General features: G+C 41.5%; 1 protein-coding gene across 1 annotated transcript in view; it reads right to left on the bottom strand.

Moving 5' to 3' along the window:
• lrmda (leucine rich melanocyte differentiation associated) overlaps nucleotides 1-18,856 on the bottom strand; it is a 206,216-nt gene that overhangs the window by 104,442 nt on the left and 82,918 nt on the right. The gene's annotated exons all lie outside the window — the stretch shown is intronic.

Raw genomic sequence — 18,856 nt, 5'->3', positions numbered from 1 at the left:
GCTTTTTCCTTTAAGTTGCTATATATTAATTTAACCCAGGCATCACACCTTAGGGGCAGAGAGATAAATAACACGTCTTGCAATATGTGAAAAATGGAGTCAACCTAAATTCTCAGTCTGGACCAGAGCCTTTCTCTCTCCTCCTCCTCCTTTGTGATGACACAGAGTCATGAGGAGGAGTGGATGGAGGGCTGCTGAGGTGCCGAGGCCTGAGCGGCTTGTCAGTGGCATGACTGATCACCGAGGCCAACTCTAAAAGGATTGCTGGTGGAAATAAAGACACCAGCATGTCAGCTGTAAGCTCCTCAGAAGAAGCCATCGGACAAGTGGATGCGTATTGACAGGCCGGAGACAGAAAGAGAGAGACGTGGAGAGATGAAGGGGGAAGACAGACAGAGAGGAAGTGTCCTGAAGTCGCTCACCTTGGCACGGGCTGCAATGTCAGCCAACCCGGTGGCCATCACTCTCAGGCCCTATCCAGGGTATTATTTAAAGCCAAACAAATATCAGGGACTGAATGTCACCGCAAGGACACCCAGGCCTCATCTCCACCAATCAGTGTCCAGGGTTTCAAATCACCCTTTCTCCTTCCCTCGTCGACAAATCCATCTTCCTCATTCCTCTACCCCTGCTTCACACCCCCATTCGACCCCTGACTACCACATTGAGGGGCGGCACCGTGCAACAGATTTACGATCCCCCCGTCTCAGGCCGAGCACGATTTATTGACATTAGTTGTCAGCTTTCTTTTTGAGAAATTGCACGTAGAATTAATTTTAACTACGTCTTAATGTTAAATACCCTGGAAACACTAAATTTCATGGTAGGTGATGCTCAGAGCCGCATAAGCATATATCAAGTTCTTGGGCTTCACTGAAAGAGCCTTTTTTTTTAGACTTTAATTTAATAAGAAGCAGCTCATAACCGCTTCATCTCAGCTGTTAATTACACATCCTTTATGCTGAGGAATGATCTTGGGACACTATTTAATGCATCAAAAGTTTAAGTAATTTAATTTAATTGTTTTTATTACTTAATCATGTCCAAGGCCACATAACTTGACGGAGAACCACCTGAACAAGGTATCAGAGTGTTGCACACCAAAAGGAGAGGAAATGGGAAAATGTTGTCCTTCAAACAACGAAGAAAAAGAAAATCTTTAAAAAATGGAAAAACTTCATTATTCAGGTTTGTTCTATTGAGGATCTTTTACCTCAAATATAAACTCAATGGAGCGCCAAGTCGATTATTAAGGACAAAACAGAATCATACTTGAATTAAAGATTTACAGATGTGGCTAGAGGTAACAATCTTGGGTTTTTAATGAGGTGACCATCATATTTGCGGATATGGAGTGCGGCTTTAAATGAACATAAAAAGCTGTATATATGTCAGCTTGTGCACGCTTCAATATAAAAATGTTCCTTTACACTATACATTTTAAATATGCAACATGTAAAGATGGTGTAGCATGAGGCACAGAGTCAAATAAAGAGGGCTGTGAAAATATTTCAATCAGGTTTCTCGGTGCTTCTGACAAGTGACTGAAAAGCAGCTCGACCTAAACAAGAAAACACAGTAAAATAAATCACAATCTCTGCAATAAACATGTAAATCTTGATCGATATGTACTTGCCTCTTTTTTTTTTTTTTTTTTCAATAACAGCTGCCGTAAAGGTCTGCTGAGCACAAGCGGCCATAAAAGTATGTAAAATAAATTAGGAGAGCATAATGAGAGGCTCCAGCAATTCCCCCATAAATATAACATAACGACCACAACTAAAATGTCAGGGAATCCAATAAATCAATTTCTCAGGGACAGGCCGGCCTTTATGTGCAGAACACACAGTCATATTTATAATTTTTTTTTCTTCTCCCTCTTCGTCAATGGTTCTCATTTTTTGGAGAGCCAGTGCAGCCGGGGAAAGGGTGCAGCTCAACACAGGTCCCTCTCACATGAGGAAGGTTTAATATGTGTTCTATGTGATTCATCACCGTGACACGGACACCTGAGGCCTGGGCCCGCTCCATTTCTACTGCCTAAATGGTTTCTTGGGGACTTTCCTACACACATGCACACACACATGCACACACACACACACACACTCACACACACACACACACACACACACACACAGAGTCGAGAGCTGAGAGAGATAGAGGAGGAGAGAAACAGAGATGGGTAATGGATTGACAGAGCAGGCCTCATTTAAAACGAGAGAGCTATTTTGTGCCGGCCAAGTAATAGATTGTGAGTCCAGAGTCGCCCCAGTGTCACCAGTGCAGGAACTAATTCACTCGTGATGTAAAGAGAATGGGGGGGAAATCCAGGGGAAAATGAGATGATTGAGATTACAAGCCTATCTCAGATAACCAACACGCTAAGAGAGGAGTACTCATAGAGGCACAGGGGTTACGAACCCATTACACCTGGTGAGAGTTACTTCAAACTAAATAACGCTATTATTTACCCAGCAGACTCCACACTTTGCAAACTTCACAAGACCATGGGGAGCATAAGGACACTCTGCAGTTCAGTCAGGTGACGACAAAGCAAAATATCTGCGATCCTGGAAAGACTCTACAGTCCTGTCATATTGGAGCACTGGTCCATTACATCACACAGACAATTACAGGCTGCCTCACGAGTTGTTTTCTGACCTCATATAAGAGCTCCGGGTTGTAAAAACAAATAAATCTAGCAGAACAGCGAACTGCATGGGAATGCAATTATTCTAATGGCATGCCCTGTAAAATACGTCCAGTCAGTTGTGGGCAACCTAATAAGCATTGAGTGATTGATGGTGGGATCATGGAGCCTTTATGGAGGATGTGTCTCTGCTTCCATTGGGAGGAATTAGTGCGCAGAGACGTGTGAGGTTCCTGAAGAACTGGATGGATGCTGAAGAGTGAGAAAAATGTCAAAGACTGAATTGCATCAATAAGGTAAAAGTCAGATCAGAGATGAAGACAAAAAATAATCAAACTGATGTGTTATAAAATGAGCTGCTTTAGGTTCTCTTTAAATGTGTTACTGTTTTACAAGCAGTGGTATGAACTCGATGCTCGACTGTTTGCTTTTAATATTTATCAAAATCCAAATTCCAATAAGATTTTTACTTCACTTGATGAGTCATACTCAAGAGTATGTTTTTTTAGAAGTGATAAAAATCTAAACTTTTGATCTTTAAGATTTTTTTTTCGGAGGCATCGAAATCACTGAGCATCTTTGGAAGCAAATACAAGCACCAAATATAAAAAATACAGAAGCATCACTTGACAGAATTAGTCCAGCACCCTAGCTGTGATACATTTACTAAGAATTGAGAGACTCTGGATTTCAAGATGTTAACTGACAATTAATGTCATGTTTGTTTTAAACAACTAGAGAAACCAAAGAGTTGTTGCTCGTCGAAACTCTACACATGTGCAACCTTCTCCTACATTTTCAATCCCGTTCTTTAACTCTGTCCATCAGCCTCAGCCTCAGCCTCTCGAGGTGGCTTGTTTAAGAAACAATTAGGGGGGTATACAGAGCCATTTGCAGGCAGCAGGCCTTGCTGGGCAGGCCAGCCGGCTGGAGTACCTTTCACAACTGATTTATAACACTGTCGCCTTGGCAAGGCAACATAATTAATAGGAGCATGGACTTCTAATTCCAGTGACTTCCACACCAAGTGGTTTTCATTTGATTTATGATGGTCGGCAACTTTGCATTTTATCAGTTCATTCAGTCATTATTTATGCTGATGACCAATTTCAATGGGTCGCTATCATCTAACTTGCCACTAATCAAAGAGAATTAGGGTTCACTGCATTATTTAGAAGCTGCTAATTTATCTTTGAACCCAGGCAAGAGGAAGAGTTGTGGGAGCACTGGCTGCAATACACCACAGTGTGAATGTACGCATTCAGTGATCATTGCACTGTGAATGACTGTGTTCATGACCATATGAGAATATAGTTCTGGTTTTCCTGGAAGACGGCCAAAGTAACTGAATCAGAGGAATGGCATATTCATGTGACATAACTTTATTGTATTTGGATGCAAAATGGAGAATACTGCCTGTACAGATAAAAACTGGGGTTAAATGGAAGCATAAACCATACGTGGAACATCTAGAGTGGAGCTACAACATTTAAGGCATGAGGCCAGTCATTAAGTTGAGTAAATGTATTTTTTTTTAACGCATTAGTGTAGAATAAGACTTGAACACCATATTAAAAGAGAACATGCCCTGCTATCTACCCTCAGCCAACCTTTGCCTTTGTAAAATAGCAGGCTATACTTTAGTTAACTATTAAGCTTGACCTGTCTACATACTCAGGGAGAGATTTGGGGTGGACTAGTGAAATTGTGAATTCAGAAAACCCACCTCCTCTGCATGCACTGTAATTGCACTTCAAAGGTGACATATTCCCAATTTATGAATGATGAATCTAAAGCAGGTTCAATTTGGGGAATCAGTGGGCATCATGTCGACCAGCCTCAGCCCAAAGGCATAGATGGACTTATCAAAGCCAGACGTCTCTCAAAGTGTCAATATCTGTGCGCAGCATTTCTGATGACTGTCTGCTGACTGAGGAACTTGATAAACATGAGATCAGTTGATTTATAAGTATATTCTCCTTCACTTCAAAGCCAGTTAATGTGATGCAGTAGGCAAGCATGAAAAATGCAACATGTAACTCATATGAGTCGGAGTGATGCCGCTAAAGCTCGAGGGTCAAGCAGCTACACAGAGGGAATACTTGAACACATGGCCTCTTTTTGTTTTTACTTTAAAGGAACAACATATGCTAGCATCAGAGGTAGACTCATGATTAATACACACATGGGTTTAATTTAAAAGTTTCTTTAGTAAAATATAATTCTCTAAATGCCCTATACTGTATGGCAAGGTGTTGAATGATTTGATTTGGGAATTGCTGTACGCACCATACAGCAGTTCATAAAAGCACAGCTTTCCATACTAAATGTAATAAGCAGAGTCTGCAAGTCCCTCTGAAACAAGCACACGACCAAGAGCAATTTACTGTACAGAAAATGAAAAATGCACTCTTCAAGTATTTGACAACAGGTCCAACATAAGTGATCAGACTCCATTTGTTAGCCCATTCCCTTCCCGTGATTCCCTGAGTGATAAATTGCATTTAGCAAACCACAGGAGGCTAAGCATTGCTGACATGTTTTTATTGATCTGCATGAGCTATATGCATGTAATCCCGTTCGTAGGTAAATCATGGCACGGGCAAATTCAAGTCACTGTGGGCTCACTTTGGGGAAAGAAAATTGGAGACTCTGCACTGGGAGGTGGAATAGAGCCGGGGCAGGGCTGGAAAGAGATGTGGTCGCCCGTTGGATTCTGGGAACCTCTATTAAGATTTATAGGTGTTGGGATTCTACAGACCTGAGGCATTATTCATGGTAAAGCTTCTCTGTCCAGGCCTGTTTATAAGATGAGACAAGGCTGACAAAGATGGAGGCCCTCTACAACAGGGCCAAGCTGCTTGAACAAGGGGCTCAGTCACCTGACACACCCATGGCATCAGCTGCAACCATTCAGTATCGCACCGAATAACACACACACACAGTCCAGTTTAAGACTGACAGAGTACGACAGCAGGCACGACTGTCAGGTCCTATCACTGAACCGGCTCCATGTTTGCAGGTAAATGCATATTTTTTTCATTCCCAAACACAAACATTACTTTTCTTTTTAGGTTTGTCAAAGTATGACCCTCAGCTGTTCCTCTTGAAATCTGCCATCCTGAGGACTCCTAAGTGTGCGTTGACTAATACAGTCTATATTTAGGATCCTCACTACATTGTCACGCAGGCAAAATTTACCAAAGAAATTAGACGGAGCACCATGGGACCTTGTTTAAGAAGCCATGGTGACATTCAGTTTATTCAGCAATTTCCCACCATACTTTATTTGATCTAAATAGATGAAAACACGAGGATCACCTTCTACTTTATTAATGATGCTACTCTGGATGAAAGATGCTGGTGAAAATCTGCAACATCTGTTTGCTGCATTCACTTCTCAGCGGTCTCCACCTATTCCTCATGCCTAATGATGCTGATCCACTCGGCAAGTTTTACGGACAAATGTGTATTTGGCCACATTCATCATCCTGAATGAGTGTTCCTGATGATCCATCCCCTGGCCTGTTTCACTCTTTCTCCCATATGTTAACAAATGACAACTGCTGCCACATGTTTTCTATTTGGGAGCAACACGAGGAGGCATGGAAAAAAAAGAGAGAGTCGGGGGAATCTGAGGGCTAAAGGATGGGCAGCTTCAAGGGAAAACAGTCAATGAGGCCTGCTCTCAACAGAATCACCTCCCGTGTGCTATCAACTAACCACAGCACCATGAAAATACATCAATTATGTAATGCCTTCAAGGAACAGTTACAGGACTGATCCATGTCACTGCTCTGGCCCAAACCCAGATCCTCCATGAGTGACATTAGCAGCCGACATACTTTTACTGTAGGTGGACTAGAAACCCAGCAGCCAGGGGATGTAGCCCTGCATAACCACATGAAAGAGCCAGCAGAAAAAAAGATATGGATATGGCCAAGAATGTTAACTTGGATAAACAAGTCGATGGTCGTTCAAAGTCCTGGGGAGTTGCACCCCTAATAAATCATATTCCTTTTGATGTGCAGCTGGTTACAAGTTTAGAGTGGAGGCGGGATAGAACAGACGCGAGTCAGGCACCAGGACACACCGCCTGCTTTTCTCAAAGCCTGGGAATCTGAGTTTAGTGAAACTCCAGGGACATGCAAGGGTAGTAAATAAGTTATAAAGAAGGTTGTGAATGAAAACAGACAGTCAGATGTCCTTGGATTAAGTTGGCGTCAGTGAGAGAAACAATGCTAAAGTAGCTGATGCGCTGACAGAGTAAAATTTACATGTGTGCGACTCAAACTGTGGAAATGAAAAGGCAGTTTTTGCATCCATAGCGACAATAGTATTTATGTTCCTAACTTATCCGTCACAGTATTCCTCTGTTCCTTAGGGGGACGGAGGGGGACAGAGGTTTAGGCTGTTGCAGAGCTCTGAGCCTAAAAACACAGGGGGTGAAGATTAATGTTTGGAAAACAAAGCATATTCTGCAGGAGCCTTGTTTAACAGTATATTTCACACTAACAGCTGGAGAGCCTCAGCCAGACTGACAGCTATAAATCATCTCCAGGACGCGGAAACAGTCCCAGCTTGATGCCGAGCCCAAGGCTAAGACTCTCAACTAATTTATAGTAAATCCAGACTAATTGCTAATTGTCAGCTGCTACCACCCTTTACCCTGGGATCTATCCCACCCTGCGTCGATCAAAACTGCATGATTATCGAGTATGATTGTGCCCTGTTACAACATCTTTCACCAAGCAGCAGACTCCAAAACTTTGGGTGCTAGCCTGAGAAAACTTAGGTTTGGGTATTCTGAAAATGTCCTGTCCTATCAGGAGGATGTAAGAGCTCAAAGAGGATTATCTTGTGTGACTGGTACCACCATTTGCACCATCTTAGCTGTGGTGGTTCTTGGTCATTGCGTATCAATGCACATCTTAACTAAGGCACTCATTGTTTGACAAATTCCCAAAGCTGATATTCCCAGATATATGGAGAAAGGTAACGGTGCTAATCATGCAAGGATATTTGTATGTAGGTTTTTTAATGGGTTATATGCCCCAAGTTTTATCCCTATAACTTGTACAGCGACAACAAAGGTGACAGACACTGGTTGGTGGAATAACCCAAATACATTAGAGACAATTACAGATTTCATTCTAAAGAACTGATGCTAAGGGTCATTCATGTTTAAAAAAAAATCATGTCCACCAAATATTGTGCATCTTAAAGAAATCCCCATTCATCCGTCATTAATGCTGTATATGTATTTGTGTAGCCCTGTCTCATGCATAAATATGAAAATCAACTTTAATGACAGTAAATAAATTTATAGTGAAACAAACACAATCGAAAAGTAAAACATGAAGGTAGAGATGTTTATTATGGCATGTTTTGTATTATGAGCTGTGAATGATCAATCACAGAGCAAGCATATTACTCCAATTTTCTCTGGCCCTTGTAACAACAAAGTTCATAGACACCAAATCAGTTTCAAGGGAACCCGGGGGCTACAAGTGCAAGACTGCTATATGAGACATTCATAATTTATGTGCATTTGATGTAGTGATATGTAAAAAACTTCAGAGGAATTTTAATGGGCTCGAGGCTGAGAAGGGATGGTTGGGGATGGTTGTTTGGCCCTTTTTCCCCAGTAAATCACTTCTACACCAAAAGGAAAATAAAATAAAAAAAGTTTCTGAAATCTATCAAATTCAGCCATTGAGCTTGTAATCACTGAGAAAAAGGGAATTCCATCTTCTCATTTCAATGCTTTATTGATCCGGTGGCTTGGTTCTCATAAGCTCCATTACATGGCCCGAGCAGTGGCTGGCAGCGCTGTCCAATACAGTCAACAAAAGAAAGCTATTTCCATTGATCAATGTCCTTCCACACGAGGCAGATAGAGATTGATAACACTTTTCAGCAAAATCCTACATTCAATTAGGGCTTGATGAAAAAAACTGGCCTGTGCAGGGACAACACAAGGTGTTAATAAGCAGGAGCAAAACAAATCTGGCAAGTCTACCCCTTCTCTTTGAACCAAACCATAATTTATTAATCTTGCAGACAGATGGGCTGTGTTTGTGTAGGCTACTGATCAGCAGTAACCTTTTATTATTGTTTTCTCTATTAGAAGCACAGATTAAAACAGATGAGGGTTGTTAAACTGGCTAACGGCCAGCATTAGGGCACACTCTCTTGTTACTCTGGAAGACCAAATGTTTTCACTCACGCTCATGTGGAAGAAATCGGTGCAGGGGAGCTAGTGGTGATCCAATATGAATGATGGGAGTGTGTATCCAATCTGAGCAGCATTATTGGAATCTATTCAATGCAAGGTCTCAATGGGAGCAGGGAGACCAGGGCCAAGTTCAAGACAAGGAGAGAGGAAAAGAAGGAGAAGACAAACAACTGCGAACAAGGCGCTGCAACAGGGTACGAAGTTTCCTGGGGCCCAGAGATTAGACGGGGCCCCCCAAAAAACAGCTGATTATGTTCGTTAACAGCCACAACAATTCTGGGATAAAGCTTTGAATTCTAGGATCTGCTATGTTCAAAACACTGCAATGACATCATGGCTATTTTGCCCCAATCTTCAGAATTGAGGCGATTCGGTTCAAGACTATAACGTCAATATGTTTGTGAATGATGGGCCTGCGATGATCGTGGCTACTTTTACTGATGTGAATACCCAGAATGTACTTTGTTTATAGTCCTGATACTTAATAGGTTGTTTGAAGATTGAAATGATTTGGTTTAGGTTACTTTAGGTTTGATTCTATGTAAGGAAAGTTGATGAGACCACAGCCAAGCTGCCGATGCACAACACGAGTGAATTGAATGGATGCTTCAGACCTGCTGGGAAAACCTGATAGTGCATCTAAAGTTTATGAAATGTTAAAGTCCTTGCAATTTGCATGAGAAGCAAAAACCCCTGTATCTTCAGATAACTGTACTGCCCTTGTTACTGTTCAGCAGGGCCGACAAAATCCCACAGCTAATATCCACAAAAATTGGTCCACAAAGACGTGAGGGACTATGCTTCAAAAATAGGCCTTGATTGTGCCATGTGGGACAAAAAGCATCACTCAAGCTAACCATTCCTCCATCTTCCACTGATAAAATCCACTTTCCATTCAATATCCTTTATCATAAACACAAGTCTACAGGGAAGCAGGGCTTAGAAGTGGTTAAGCCTGTCCCTGCTTTCCCATTCCTAGGGAGCATTTATCTGATGATATATATTCCTTTTGGTAAGTGAAAGGAGTTACTCTGCTTCCAAAAGGAAGGACATTGATAGGGCATTAGGGATTTGTTTATTCCGACTCAAAGCCATAGCATTTATCCAAGTATGCATTTCGCTGCGGGCTCCGACCAAATTATGTCTCAAGGAAAGATAAATCACCAGGCACAAGTCAAAACGCCAAGTGTTTTATGATTCTACACACAGCCGCGATGGCAGGCTACACTTTACCGAGAGCTATGTTGCACCGTGGAGTTTTTCAGACACAACAGCCTATGTGTTCCTGCTCGTTTGTGACTCGGCTGTGATGAATGTGACAGCTGTCATATGCGCGTCAGCTGTCTAGGTTTTAGACATGCAACAGAATGATGGGATTTGAAAAGAAGTTCATCCGTCTCCCTAATAAATCCATTGTCTTGTCTTCCTTGAACAAGAGACGCGGTGATGGACACATCCAACGCTGCCAAACGGGCTTAGTGAAATGTCGTGGATGCAGAAAGCTCATTCAGTTTAAGTGAGAGTGAAAAGTGAGTTGATGTGCTTGAGTAAACAACTCAACATCACTCTCGCAAAAAAGTGACAGACAGGCCAGGGTGTGCAGACAATTTGGGAGATATAAAATTACCCACAAACATTCTAAAACAAGTTTGGAAAAACATTGTTTTTTAATTCGTATGCCTCTTTCATTTATGACAAGCCAGTGTACAGTTGTGCCGAACATCAAGGGCATCTTTTTCCTCAAATGGATATTTTAGGTTTGCTCAAATGGCAGGCAGAAATATATTCCTGCCACACAGTGTTGTTGTTGTGGCCTGGTGTCTTTCACATGATCCGTCAAGAGACTGAGCCGTTTAGAAAAGGCCTTCTCACATAAACTCCTGAACTTAGCATCCCACTGCTGTGACCCAGGCAACAATGCCTCCTTATATGCCCAAACAGAAGCCGCTGAACAGACCTCAACAGCTTGTGTGGAGAGGAGTTGAAGGGTCATGTAAACTTGCAGCGGACGGGAGGGCTCCGGAGTGAAAAGAGGAGGAATCCTCTTTTCAATCTCGACATTGTTTGTCGAGAGGGATCGCTGCCACCACAAACATCAACCCAAACTTCTTTACAGACAGGGCAAAGAGAGGGCACAAAGGGGGTGCACAACAACATGATACTGTTTTAACATTTGTGTGTGTGTGTGTGCGCGCAGCTGATGAGGTCTTGTGTGTTTAAGCTCAGTAAGGGGTTTTTGGAAGGATTTACTCTCTATGAAAAGAGCTGGATCTCCACAGAGGGATACAAACAGCAGCGGACACCTTTCAACAGCCCAGTGAGGAGGAAGCATTTGACCCTGATAATCTTCCATCAAGTAAAACTCACTGTCTAAATGTCTCAGATAATCCTGGGTATCAGCTGCTACAGTAGATGTAATGTAACTGATCTCACACAGTTTGATGTAGACGCAGATGAGGAACCGAATCCAGGAATCTTTTGTTTCACTTTCTTTAACACCAGTTTTCAAATGATAAATTACATTTTGAAAAAATCTGGCACATTTAGGGCAACTGATACCTATGAGTGGGTAGCATTTGCTTGCAGCTTGAATTTAAGGGAACTTTATTTTGTTAGGTTGTTTCTTACGTTTCAACTAATCTTGCAAAGGTAATGTGTTATTTCAAATCTGAAAACTAATGCTGTTTTTTTGTTATTGAAATATAACACAACACAAAGTAAATATTAAACAAATATTAAACATATTTTCTTTTGGGAGTGATTGAAACACACTCATCTCACTACAAAGCCAACCGAATTCTCCAGAAATTGTTAGTTCAAATATTAAATACACAATTTAATCATTCAGATTTTTGCCATGGAAACCACCAAATCGAATCAAATGTAAACTTTATAAAAAAGGAAAAAAAGGGGGAGACATTATTTTGATCATCATAATGTTATTGAGTTACAGCTAAATGATCATTGTGTATTAAAATACTGCAATAATTAGAAATGAAAAATGTGATTCACGAGCACAAACCTTAACATTAACGCTATAAACGCTCTCCGCTGCCTTTGCACATTTGTGCCGCCGTGCATCTGTCTTGACGCTCTGCACCTCCTGGACCACAATTTCATTTTACTGCTTATAAAAGCCAGTCTGCACTTCGATAATCATTCAGCAGTGTGTGTGGTGTTTGATCGATGTGAGCCCAGTAATGACCTGGATGAAAAGATAATCACCACACCTGTCCTACCCTGTTTATATTCCCCTACAACCAACACTTTGAGTATTGTGTATTTACAGTTTATATTTAAATTGCTTTGTGTCTACACACACAAGTATATTAACTCTGTCATTATTCCTAAAAAGCAAACCTGTGAATGAGCTAAGCATCAATATGATTTCAACACTTGCACGGCCGCCACAGGAACACAGGCAGATAGAATGAGAAGGTTTAACATGGTAATTATTCATGCCAGGTTTTAAAGCTACCGACTTTTCAAACAATCTCAACAAGAGTTCTGGCTAAAACTTTGTACAGGGGAAAAAAAGAAGAAGCTGGATAATACCTTGCAGCGCATTACAGCTCGTTTGAAGACATTTCATATCGTTAAGTATTTTTCTCAGAACTTGAATCTATCCAAAGCAGTTTTAAGTTGGTTGGTCTGACACGCGGTGCATGCTTGTGGTCAAATCTATACTTGAAATTCCAATCCTCACATGGGCTCGAAATACCCATGGCTTGCTTAAAATTGCATGGCATTACATGACATTGTAACCCATGCAAGAGGTCATAAAGAAAATGAGGATCGGAGCAACTTAAAAAAAAGAACTTCCGCCCACTTCTCCCAGCCATATGTTACAAAGTTCCCGGTGTCCACTGAGAGCCAGACATCTCTCTCCTCTGATCACTAACTAGCCAGCCAATCAAAGCCTTCTGGCCATGAAGCAATTATCTGCTCTCCGTAGCATAGGTGGAGAATGAACCAGCAACCCCTGCAGCTCTCTTTCTCTCTCTCCGTGTCTCCTGAAATAACTACAATTGCCTTGCACACTCACTTGTATGTAAAACAGAGGGAAAAAAGGGATTTGTTTTCCTCAGACTCAACAGAGATCACATTACATGCCATGCCAAGTGCAAAGCCTGAAATTGCAGGGGTGGATTTTCACCTCTCGCTGTTGCGAGGCACGGATTCTTGTCATTACATCAATTTATTTCAATGTCATTTGTGTGGGCTATAGTTTGTCTAATTGAATGAAAGGCTACATGACTCACATTGGACATGACTTTGTTGCCCTTTCCAAGCCACCTAATGTACCGATGAAAAATAGCAACAAGTCTCGAGCTCAGATACTTCTCCTCACAGATAATCTGAAGGCTGAAATCATTTGGAAAATTGAAGAAACAATTCGGGCTGCCAGCGATTTGTCATACGCTGTTGAGAGGAGCTCGGAGGTTCGACTTACGGAAAAAAGAGTGCTTCCAGTTTGTCACAGGCGGCAGTTAACCTTTCTATACCTCGCCATACTGATCTGAGTGGGACATAAAGGTGTGGTGGACAGGGGAATATGACAAGCCCTCAGCGTGCCGTCTGATGTGTCGTGTGTTTGGATTTCTTTATGGTAGGTTGTGTCCAGTTGTGACATAGTGAGTTAAGAGGAGGAGGAGGACATTGCCTTGGTGCTTGTACTTGGCTGTACTGGGGGCGCTGTCATCACCTTCTCAGTCATACTCTGTTGGTTTGGGGATCAGGTGATGAAGCCAGGATTGTGTTGTTTAAAGGAAATACAATAAATAAAAACTAAATGAGTTAAGTGTAGTCAATATGCTCACTTCTTGGCTACGTGTCTGCCATTGTAAAAATCGTGCCTGTTTGGAAAGGTTTCTTCAGCCTGGCCTCTGGTGATGCTGGTGAAAGTAGAAACAGGCTGCTGGTATCAGGCCTCCGAACCCTGAAGTCGTGCCACTGGACAAATTGTCACATGTTTATTCAAAGTTCGGTGAAGTTCCACTCAGTACACAGACCCGGACCTGGAGCATCAGCTGTTGTTGCCCTGGTCACATCATCACTTACGTGCCTGAGTCTTGGCCGCTGCTAATAAAGAGCGCTAGTCGCATGTTGTGAGTCAGATTCAACAATGTACTTCCTTGGACCCGTAACAATACACATGCCAAGTGTAAAGCCAATATGATGGATGGTTTTCAAGATGTCAGCCAGCTAAATTATGCAGTTTATTAAAAAAAAAAAATTTGGGTGCCTCCTTTGAAAATCCAAATTAAGTTTAAAGACTTTTACTCAGAAACACATATCTACTGTGATGTGATTTATCATCTAAATCATGCGACTGCAATAAGAAGTGTCAAAGACTTCACTATAACAAGTAAGATAACACGTGATTTGTTAAGTGGAAAAGATATTTTTTTAAATAAATAATTGATTGATTTGAATGAACAGATTTCTCCAATTAAATGTCAACCTTTTTCTAAACCAATCAGGTTAAACAATACGACAATGCTCTCCTTTCTGAAGGGACATCACCACGTCGTACTCTTTCTGATCCCGGTGTGAGCAAAGAGGTGTTTGCCTGTTTCCTAGGGAACACGGTGTCCAGGGGCCCTTGGCTGCACTGGGCCTGATCGTTGGGCCTGTGTGTGAAATCCAAACTGACTGATCCAGGGCAGAGCCAGGATTACACCACTTCCCCCCTGAATTCTGTCCTTCCCAACAAAGGGCTTCCTGTAACCACAGTCAAGTGAGCCGTTAGTTAGCCAGTGGAGCCGCAGAGTGGTGGTTCAGGGCCACTGTGGGAAAAGGCAGGAGACTCCAGCGTCATGTTACTATTCCACCGACATAAAGCCCCCACCATCAGCATCACCACCCACCACTTTGCTCCCTGTGCCTCCAGCAGGTGTCAGGTTCTCGCACCTGCTGGAGGCCCTGGCAGGTTCAGATGTCGTTCCAGCAAAGAGCCTGTCAGCGTCTCAGCGGTCAACAGGGGTGACTCGCAGTAATATATTTCTACCATTGGAGGCAGCAGCAGCAGCAACTGGAAAAAAAGTCAGTTTGTAGCTGTAATAGAATGTGCTAACAAATGAGCAAAGTCGTGCACATTTCTAGGAATTTCATAAAATACATGAAGGTGGATATTTAAATTTACAATCTGAAATAATGAGACTACTAAAACTAGTAAACCCCTTTACTTCGAGGAAAAAGGTTACGGCAATGATTTATTTCTACTAAATTCTTCTCACAGGTCCCCCTTAATAGTGAGACAGGGGATTTATTGATATTATAAATCGCCCCAGCAAGAAATCAATACCGTGTCACTGAATTATCTCAATTTACCTTCGACAGAATTTATTCGGTGGCAAAAAAACTTTTTTATCCACGTTTGAGCAAAGTGGTTAAGAGGGACGAGGAGAGGGGGAGATGGAAAGAATGGGAGAAGGAGAAAAAGGGTGGTGGGCTATTGAGTTGAAGGAGGAGTAAAACATCCCTCAGCACAAAGGCCATTAACAACAGGGATCTTTTCTTTAGTGATGTCTTTAGCAGTCTGGGAGTAGTCCATACCAAGTTTAATTATGCCACACAAAAAGGAATGTGCTCCGTTATGTCCTAAATCACAGTACGGTGACACTCAGCTCAATAAGTCCTCCTAGAACAATGCACCCTGCGCCATCGACATCCTCTCACAGAATACAAAGGTGTATCATTTGGCCTGGAATGATAATTAGATGCGGAATTTACTGAAACTGTCAATGAGAACGTCAATAGAGGAGCTCTTAGCATCTGTCATCCTGCAAATCAATGACAATTTTCTGCAATGAATTCAAGAAAATGATAGCTTTCAAATAAACAGTGGGAGGGGGAATCCGAGACATAAAAAAACAATCTTCCCTTCACTATCTTCTCTCTTTTATTTGAAAATCGTATAACTAGTTTAGCATTTACCTCGGAGTAGTATCCAGCACTATTATTGTCACCTAACCTTTTTTTAAGTCTGGAGGAAAGTAGCAGTATTCAGATTATTTTAGTGGTTACATTAATACAAGAACTGTCAATGAAAACCTTACATAGATTCAGTTAATATACAAATATGAAGATTACAAAGATAATTTCAAACCGACAAAGATTTGTGCGAAGTGATAAAAAATGTTTTTTTCAGATTATTTATACATCATAGATAGATATGAATATACAGGTAAAATCAGTAGAGGAATAAAATAGTTTTGGCTACCTACTACTAATACTAGTTATTATTATTAACAATGGCTGTCGATACATTATTGATACTTTATTAATGAAACAATATGTAGTATTTCAAGAAGCATTTAGATAAAACAAAGGTGGGATGTAAATTGCTGGTTCACATTATGAACCTTTCAAATAATTGCATTCTGCAGGACTGAAAAGAATAGTCAATTATCACTCCACTAAACTAATTTGATAATCAAGTCCTTGTCTCACTGATCCTTCCAAATAAAATAGAAACTTCCCCTGGCTCACCGAGAACAGATGTTAAGATGTGTTGCTGTTCTTGGTCATAAATGAGAGTTCACTGATTGTTTCTGAGGTCTAGACTATTGGTGGGTCAAAATGAGTAATTTAAAAATGTCAACTTTGGCTATGGTAATTGATTTCTGGCCTTTTGTCTAGACAGTTAAAGTATTAACAAGAAAATAAATTGCAGATCAATTGATAACTACAGTATATAAAGCACTACTTGTTTAATTCTTCACGAAAGGCTGACTCACAAAGAAAACATTTGGTAATATTACTGACTGTGTTATTTAAAAACAAGATGTAAAACATGTCTGAACTCTGGGCTGCGGAGAGGCAGCACTAAGGCTCCATATTTATCTCCATCCCTGACACATGTAGGGCTCGGGTCAGCAGGTGCCGGACTCAGCAGGAACTGAAGGTCAATGACACGAATGACACGGATTCTGAAGCTTGAAATAAATGCATAAATGCTGGTCACGTCACAAGGCACAAATTAACCCTGCAGCAACGCACCACTGTAATCTTCAGAGAGGTAAAAAGACCAGTTAGTCAGGCCTGGAATCTCACAGAGAAAATGAGAGCCACTTATCCAATAACGAGAGCTTAATGAGGGTCCCTTTAACTAGCTACACTGTCTCTCTTTCCCTCGGAGAAACATTTGTCTTACAGTACAAATGTGATTCATGCATCATTTCTATTGTGAGAGAGTGTGCAGTAATAATGGTATAAATCACCAAGGGCCTAGGTTGGGGTAATGAGACTTAAATCTCTTAAAACAACACCATGAACTCAGCTGAATGATAAAATGATGTGGTGGAGGAAAATACTACGTTCTTGGGGTAAAGCTACACCGCTCTCCTCACAGGCGCGTATGGCTCTTGGCAGTGCAGAAGCCCTACTTCATTTAGCTCTGACAGGCAATTTAATACCACAAAATTACTAACCTTAGCTTTGCAATTACTTTTCCAGCTCTGAACATTTTCAACCCCCGCGTAGATATAATCTTAAGGTTAAGGCCCCTGGATAGGACAAACTCCCAGGTCTGAACTTACACTTCTTACTGGGGCACTGATCAGACAAAACACAGAGAACGCAGGAAATGAACAAAGATAATAGTTTGCCCGTTAATGGGGCAATGACATGTTGGATTTTGTTGTGTGAACCTACCATGATCTCTTGCAGCCAACAAAGATAGCGTGATATGAAAAGTACATATTTTGATCGTGTATCTAAAAACTATGACAAACTAAACTGTAATAATAACATAATCTCAATATCATGTTTCCCTTCCCAATACCGAACCCTAAACCTGGCCTTTGTATATCGGTTGATACAGGGTGTCTGATACCAGGTTTTGAAACTTAAAAAATGTATTTTAATAGCTGTATGTGACGAAACCCTTATGATGGTTGTATAAATGAGATTACTTGTGTTGTAATTAGCAACTAGCACCACCCCTCGAAACTGAAGTTTTACATATGGTACATGCACGGTTTTACGTGTGGGACTTTCCAGCGTGAAATATTGCCAAACTGCTGACATCTTAGCTAGCTCCAGCTAATTGGAAATCACTTCTTCTTCTCCCCTCTAAAAACCGCAGCATGGAACTGCTATTTAGGATTGGCAAAGAAAAAGTGATTTCTGGACAAAGAACTAATAAACATCGCTATCGCTACATAAGTTTGCGTACTTGCCAATTCCTAGCATTTTCGGCAGTAACGTAGGCATTACGCTGGTATTGGTATCTGAACATGTCCACTCAAATTCCAAGCTTCGTCCAACACAAGAGTGCCAACTTCTAACAACCACTCATAAGTAATCAAATCTATCAGCTTTGGGTAAACATTCCCACTTTATCACCTTATGCTAAGAGGATAGAGAAGTCATATTTAATTCCCTCACGACCTTTTCACATTCAGGCCTGTTTTGTCACCGGGGCCAAGGGGGGAATGATTTGTACTGATCACTTTCTGCTCTCCTTGGCTCCAAACTGCAGCTTCACTGACCTTCTGACAGATGTGTCCCCTGCTGTCTGATTAAAAATGGTCATTTCTGCGGCACACAATGTGGCACGGTAACCTTTCATTTGAGGGATGATCGCTGCACAGTGACAGCCACTCCTCCGTTTGTTCATTTGGTCTGTCGACGGCGAGGATATTGACATTCAGATTTCGCCCATGCTTTCATCTTAGAACAGATGTCACAGTCGGCAGGTAGTCTAGACAGGAACAGCAGGTAGGACACAGCTCAAGAGGCAACAGGAGACAAGAGGCAAATGTGACAACGTGCAAAACAAGTGTATGTTTTACATCAGTCAGGAGTCTTTCCCTTGATGCAACTCACAATGACCCTCATAGAACATCTGCCTGCTGCGCTGCTCAGGTATTTGTGCCCTCCCCTCTCCTTGGCCTGTTTCTTATTCTCGCAAGCTGCTCTGGTGTGAGAGGGAACACCAGCCAAATTATGGAAACCCTCAC

The sequence above is a fragment of the Limanda limanda genome, chromosome 15 (genome assembly GCF_963576545.1).
Source record: "Limanda limanda chromosome 15, fLimLim1.1, whole genome shotgun sequence".
NCBI classification, from domain to species: Eukaryota; Metazoa; Chordata; class Actinopteri; order Pleuronectiformes; family Pleuronectidae; genus Limanda; species Limanda limanda.
Note: the sequence above shows the minus strand (reverse complement) of the source record. Positions and strands in the feature narration are given on the sequence as shown.